This window comes from Akebia trifoliata, chromosome 6, assembly GCF_017979445.1.
Source record: "Akebia trifoliata isolate Shusen 1 chromosome 6, ASM1797944v1, whole genome shotgun sequence".
Lineage (NCBI taxonomy): Eukaryota > Viridiplantae > Streptophyta > Magnoliopsida > Ranunculales > Lardizabalaceae > Akebia > Akebia trifoliata.
In genome coordinates, this window is record NC_141380.1 from 25694224 (window position 1) to 25701712 (window position 7489).

At 34.5% G+C, this 7489-nt stretch overlaps 1 long non-coding RNA gene across 3 annotated transcripts; it reads right to left on the reverse strand.

Moving 5' to 3' along the window:
* Window positions 1–1365: 1365 nt before the first annotated feature.
* On the reverse strand, window positions 1366–4455 carry LOC147400511 (uncharacterized). 3 transcript variants are annotated; one of them, XR_015179014.1, is made up of 4 exons: window positions 4085–4455; window positions 3889–3969; window positions 2027–2152; window positions 1366–1815 (listed from the first exon to the last, which is right to left on the reverse strand). It is a non-coding gene; the product is annotated as an uncharacterized LOC147400511 (long non-coding RNA). The 3 variants fall into 3 exon arrangements; XR_015179015.1 differs by lacking the exon at window positions 3889–3969 and having other exon boundaries at window positions 1369–1815; window positions 4085–4109; XR_015179013.1 differs by lacking the exon at window positions 4085–4455 and having other exon boundaries at window positions 1369–1815; window positions 3889–4078.
* Window positions 4456–7489: the final 3034 nt, after the last annotated feature.

The window sequence follows — 7489 nt, forward strand, 5'->3', positions numbered from 1 at the left end:
TCATTAAAATAATTATTTTCAATTTAAATAAATGTATAAATTTTATGATTTTATCGAAATTTCGGCAGCACCTCCTTTTAAAAATGGACATATGAAATTTTCTTTATAAAGAAAATACCTGCATAATACACAATTTAATATCCACATAACATCCCATATATAATCCGACATTCACATAACATCCTATATACAATCCGACATTCACATAACATCATATACACAATCCGACATCCACATAATATCCCATACACATTAACATTCAAAAAAATACATATTATACGAAAATCAAAAGTGTTGCAATGTCATACAAAAAGAGAATTATAATTTTCATTAATAACAAATCTAAAATAGATCAAAGTTCTTAAGCTCTATCATAAGCAGTATATAATGCATTAGTTATTCCACTCCTTGTCCTCTCCATGGTAATACGAGATCGACGATCTACAGGCTCATTATTATTATCATGTTCAGATGCACCCTCTTCATCTTCCACAATTTGTTCTTCCTCGAAACGTAAAAATTCTTCATCTGCAATTGCATGCTTCCTTATGAAGTTATGGAGTGCCATATAAGCCAATGTAATATCTCGTTGTGTTTGAAATTTGTAATGTGGCATTTGCTTCAAAATTGTCCATTTGACTTTTAAAACTCCAAAACATTGCTCAATGACATTCCTAAGTGAAGAATGAATATAGTTAAATAATTCTTTATCTGTTCTTGGCCTTGACTCTCTTATAAAATCTTGTAAATGATATGTTGTACCCCGGTAAGGTGCGAGGTAACCTTCTATCAACGGATATCTAGAGTCGACCAAATAATATTTGCCTCATTACAAAATATTTGGTATTTAGAGGCGGTTTTAAACTGTCACCAATTTCGACTAAACCGCCTCTAATATATTTAAGGGCGGTTTAGTCAAACCGCCCACTATAGTGGCGTCGCTGATTCCTTTTAATGGCCAACTAAGGGCGGTTTTAAAATCGCCTCTAAATAATGATTTAAGGGCGTTTTTTATATTTTTAGAGGCTATTTGAAAACCGCCTCTAATACTAATAATTTAATGGCGGTTTAAAAACCGCCTCTAAAGAATATGATTTAAAGGCGGTTCTTATATTTTGGAGGCTATTTGAAAACCATCTCTAATAATAATAATTTAAGGGCAGTTTTAAAACCGCCTCTAAATATTGTTATTTAAGGGCGGATTTTATATTTTAGAGGCAGTTTGAAAACCGCCCCTAATAACAAATTAGTTTAAAAAAAAACAACATTAGAGACAGTTCAAAACTGCCTCTAATGTTGTAAAAAAAAATTAATAAAATATTAATTTCAAAATAAAACCTACAATTATATAAAGAAAAAGAGTTGCTATTGGCACTACAAATTTCACTTATCACTTGTTTATAAAAAGATACCACAACCTGTAAATGAATATTTTACCAAACATAAACTACAATCTACCAAACATGTATCTACGAAATCCAAAAACAAATTACGCATTCACGAATATTTTCACTATAAAAAAAGAGACAACTCTATGAATTATAAACAAATGCGATATGTTTCTTGGATTTAATGTGCACTTGAAGCCCAATCATCTCTCATACTCCACCCCATCTCCATGCTCACTCTGGCAAAATAAAATGGTAAAGCCATAAATCATGTGCAACCAAAACATACCTTAGAATCTGCCGTTTGCAATAATCTCATGGACGGCGTCACTGACAACTTGATCCTCAGATCAAACAGGTAGCTTCATTGCTACCTGCTTGGGTCCATCTATCCCGAATGATAACCAAACGAGAACCTTAACGTTGCCTACGAACACACCGTACAAAAAACATGAATGACTTGAAACTAACAAAGAACATAAATATATCTGGCAGTATCTGATTAAAATGAAACTGGGTCAGACAATGAGTCTTCTCATCCAAAACAAAAAGGGTCATATTTGCAAACCAGACTCTGATCATCTAATACAAGATAGATACATAAATACACAAAAAGGTGAAAGTCCAGATACCCTCACCTTGTCACTGATGTTGGGATCAACTCCAACTTTTAGCAAGCAATTGATAATATTAGGACTCCCATTGTCAACGGCAATGTGCAAAGGAGTTGCCCCACTTGCACTAACGTTTGTGCTAACCCCTGCCTATATAGAAGAAAATAAGAAAACTAAGTGCTACAATTGCATATAAACTGATGGTCAAGAAATAATACTGAAAAAAAAAATTCTTCTACACCCTCTAATTACTAACCACTATGCCACTTGCTTGAAAAACATTTAGAGTTACAAATGCAAAGGTCAATGGTGCGTGTCACATACTAACACAAGTACGGAGTACCTGAACCTCCGAGAGCTAGAATTGCATACTAAATTACTTAAAAATCACACAACAATCCATTTAGACAACATATATGTGATTGAATTCCAATCATATGGTACTCCTTGATGGAAAATTTTTTAATTAAACAAACAATAAACCAGCAAAATATACACAAAACGAATAAAAGCATATGAAGGGGCTAGTAGGAGAGAGCCTCACTGAGAATCTTGGTCACGAGGGAGGGAGGTGCTCTGTCACTGCCAATAGGTAATTTGTTGTCGATAGGATTTAGGATGCTTCCCAATAGATTTTCCAAAATTTCGAAAATCTGAAATGATATGCACCAGTATCAAAAAAGAAAAGCTAAGCCCATCACAATTTTGAAGAACATTTCTCAGCTAAGAGACCATCAAGAAGCATACCTCCAGACCATATGGTTAAAAATAAGATCAACTAGATATCTTTAACTTCGAAAAATCAAATTCTATAATGACTAAATGAAGCAAAGTTAAAGAAGAGACTTGCACGGTTAATGAAGTATGTGTCAGAACAGTAGAAATTCCACACCCAAACAACATCAAACACCATGAAGATTTATTGAATAGCAAGGCCATAACAGGGTGATGTTACATGGGACTAACAAAAAACTATGTTTTCAACATACGTTAACGGGGTGATGTCACATGGTTTTATAAAATCATGATATGAGAGTAAGACTATAAAAATCTACATATATTTTACTCAAATATTCTCCACTAGTACTATCAACCAACCAAAAAGCTAAGAACAGAAAAAGTACAGAGAGGTGTAATGTGAAGTTCCCTTCTGACTCAACCCATAACCAACCCTTACATGTAATGGTTTCTATTTTTAGTTTTTAAACGCAAAACACACACTTTTTTGCTTTTGTTTTCAACATACGTCTTTAACTGGAATGTGGTGAAAGATCTGGATCCCCAAGGCATTGAGCTGTTGTTAACGATGGGGATGTGAAGGCAGGGAGAAATAGATATCAGTGATGTTGGTGACTTGGGCGCCTTCATTAGAAGGGTACATCAAAATAAATGCTTATGTGTCGAGTGCTGAAAACATAAATGGTTTTGGCTTCATCACAAAGGATCCTAGAGGGAAGTTTCTGTTTGGAGGTGATAGTCCATCTGGTTCAATGATATAAGCTCCGATTGAGCTTGAAGCAATCTATGAAGGGCTGTCATATAATATTCAAAAGGGTATGCTAATGTGATTGTCTTAGCTGATTCAAAGTATGCAGTCCAGTAGTGGATTGCATTACCTCTGTTTTCGAGGCCTTGTGGAAGCATATTAACATCATTTGGAAATTTGAGGAAGCTAGAAGCAAGTGTTCAACACCAACACTAATACAAAATTGAACCTTGCACTTAAGAGGATTTAAAATCAGGATTACTAGGGATTACCAACACAAAGCCAAATATGCATGAAATCAAATTTCAAATAAAAAAATCAGAACGCATGTAATATATGTGTGTATTTGTACATCCTTAGAATGTAAATATGCACTAATGTAAACATAACATAGCAGTACCAAAATGAATAGCTCGAAGAACTCGTAGGGGATCATCCAAAAACTTCTCCATCGGAGGTAAAGGAGTCACTATCTTTCCAGCTTTCAGATCATTTATACATGAATAAAAGAAAGATGTGTAAAGATACAATGGATAAGTAACTCTTGCAATGGAACTAAATAGATCATCAAAATAACAAGATTGTTAAAAGATTACCTTCAACTCTGGGATAAACTGCTATTTTTTAATCGACAACCGTATTCACCTCTCCCAGCAAAAATTTCAAATCCACCTGAAGAGTAGTTCAACAAGTACATCAAAACAAATTCAACTTCTGATATGCATATTTACACAATACAATCAGCAAACCAAAATTAAGAAAAATCAAATGGCATTGAGTGCACATGACCGACTTCAGTACAATGCAGGTAAAAACTTTGCATCTATTAACAAAATAAATTAAGGGAAAAAGGTATAAAGTTGGAACCACACATAGATGTGGTGAAATGCACTTTGACAAGTGTATGAAATGGGCAACTTAAATCTTTTGACAAGCGTGGTGAAATGCACATAGATGTGGGTGCAGCTTCTGAGTTTAACGCCCCCTCTCTTATCTTATGGTTGCTCTTTTCTTAATAATATAGGCATTCTGTTTATAGATCGTCAGAACAAATATATTCAAAACAAGCACACAACCAATATCCTGATTAGAATTTGTTCTCAGTTCTCACCAACTTCCAATAAATCAAACCAATATTTTTTTATCAGAATTAAAATGCCAATGATTTCAACAAAAGTTGATAGAAATCGGATTCAAAGAGGCTAGAATCCATTAAAACTTAAATAGGAAAACTAGAATTTAAAAAAAAAAAAATCTATAATAATTACAGAATTTGGAGGTAAAAAACTAAAGTACCCTTCACAATTCAGAAACAAAAGAGACTAAAATCAAAAGAAAAAAAATGAAACACTGGCCAAGAACCTGGGCTTCATGATTTTATTCTCTCCCAACTTCTGCATTAATAGATTCTTAAAGTACTAACCTTTCTTAGAAACACTGGCCAAGAACCCGGACTTCGTGATTTTATTCAACACTGAAAGGGCAACTTTGCAAACGAGAGGTCCACCCGCAAAAGTTCTTCCATGGTCACCATACTTCATTGTAGAAGCAACTCTCTCGGTTACTAGGACATCACCAATGGGTAGACCTCTAGCGAGAGGTTTTGTGAGAGTCATTATGTCTGGGACTACTCCATATGCCTCATGGGCCCAGAGGTTCCCGGTTCAGCCTAATAAACATTGAACCTAATAATTCATAAAACAGAAATGGTTAATTTGTAAGTATGATAAATAAAAAATGAAAAAAAAAACTATTTATTATTAGATAAACTCATGATAGAAGATACAAGTCTATTGGAAATAGTTAAAATGTTTATTCTTCAAGCATAGAAAGAGCTGATAGAATTATTCTCGTTGATTAGAAAAGTTGCCAAAGTACTTGTTTTGAGAAAGCGTCTAATAGACTGCAACTATGCCATTGGGCTCCTGTTAAAGATGTGGTGCACTACCAAATACTGTCCCCATACAATACAAATTACACAGTTTTTCCTAATCAAGCTTTAGGAATGATAAGAGTTTGTAGTTATGATCGAAGTTCATTTCAAGAACAAAAACCAACAAAATGTACCGATTGAAGAAAACAAACACCAAAAACAAAGAAATCTCATAATCTAAGAAAGGGATTAACATTAAAAAGGTTGATTCAGTGAAAATGTCATGAGTATTTCAACCATAATCACAAACCTGTAGACACCCCATTTTTGCATCCGCCTGATTAATCAAGTCGTCAACCCGATCGCAAAGGTTCCCAATGATGGATGTCTATTCCAATGCTTTATTTTGTTACCAGATATGTTTCAGAAATCCGGATGAGGTATCTCGAACTGAAAAAACTTAGAAATCACGCTACGCTAGGAAAATACGATCCAAGAAACATAGAAATCATCATCTTGCAAACCAAAAAGAAGCTTCACGATAAAAATCACTAAAAATGATTAAATTACCAAAATACCCCTAACCTCAAAACAACCCTAGAGCCTACCTTACGCTTAGAAAAACTCTCTCGAACACATAAAATAACAAATCGGAACCAAATAAATCATTTCACCAATTTTAACAGAATTTGACAAAATTACGAAAATGCCCCTCATAAAGTTCACAATAATTCCACATAAAATTTTTCATAAATGACACAAACCAACATTCTCATTGAATTCCTTACGAAAAACTGATTCTAAAACATCCTAGAACATTAAAAATCGACTTAAACGTGAAAAGTCCTTTCCGGGGGTAAAACGGTAATTTCACAATTTTCATAATTAAAAAATTCGAAATTAATAAATAAAACATTAAATAATTAAAGTGAAACATTAATGAAATTAATTTAAAAATTTAAACCTAAAAAATCGATTAATTGGACTCTCAGGCAAAATTGTTGAGGGTTCGTGGGATATTTCTTTAAGGACCCCTCCATTTGGGGGTCCAAAGAATTAAAGATATAATAGAAAGGGGTTCTCCAAAAATTTAAAGTCAATCAAGCAAGACTAAAGTCAAGATATTAAAGTCAATCAAATAAGACCAAAGTCAAAATTAAAGTCAATTAAGTAAGAATAGAGTCAAGTATTAAAGTCAATCTCATAAGACTAAAGTCAAAACCCTAAATCAAAACCCTAATCTAAACTAATCGAGTCAATCTCATAAGACTAAGGTCAAAATCCCAAATCAAAACCCTAATCTAATCAAGTCAATCTCATAAGACCAAGGTCAAAACCCTAAATCAAAACCCTAATCAAGTCAATCTCATAAGACTAAAGTCAAAACCTTAAAACCCTAAAGACTAAGTCAAAACCCTAAAAGAAACCCTAATCAAACCCTAATGCTTCTAAAAACTTTATAAATAGGAGCCTCCACACCCTATTTTCGTATCAAAGAAAAAACCCTAGAAAAAGTAGGTGAAGAAGCCTCCATAACCTCCCCAAAACCCTAATTTTGGAGCCCCAACTCCTTCCCTAACACCCCTACTCCGATTTTAGCCTAAAAAACACCCAAAAACCTCTCAAAAACATTCCAAAAATCCACAACAAATTCGAAGCACCTAGATCCAAGAAGGAGATACCTTACCTCGGAGATCAGAAATCAGATCCGGAGATAGAACGAAGTAAGGAATACGATACAAGGAGTCATTTTCACCAGATCTGAGGGAATAGCACTTTTGCAGATCAAAGGTAAGCTTTTTTATTATTTTTTAATCTAGGTTTGTCATTAGCGATGTAGATTTATTTGGGATAAGTAGAGACCGGCATTGGCCGGGCGGGGTTGGTGCCTAACACCTTCCAACCCCGTAACATGATCCCCGGAATCAGATTTCTATAGTAGATTAGTTTTTATCCATTTTAGAGTCAGTTTGGTTCCTAGACCACAATAACTAGGTGGCGACTCCCAAACCTCAAGGGTCAAAAGTGGATCCGCGCACCCCGCGGATCGAGGGCGCTTTCAGTGGCGACTCCACTGGGGACCTTCGAGGATCAAACTTGAAAAGCCCCAAGTATGGGATATGTCGCT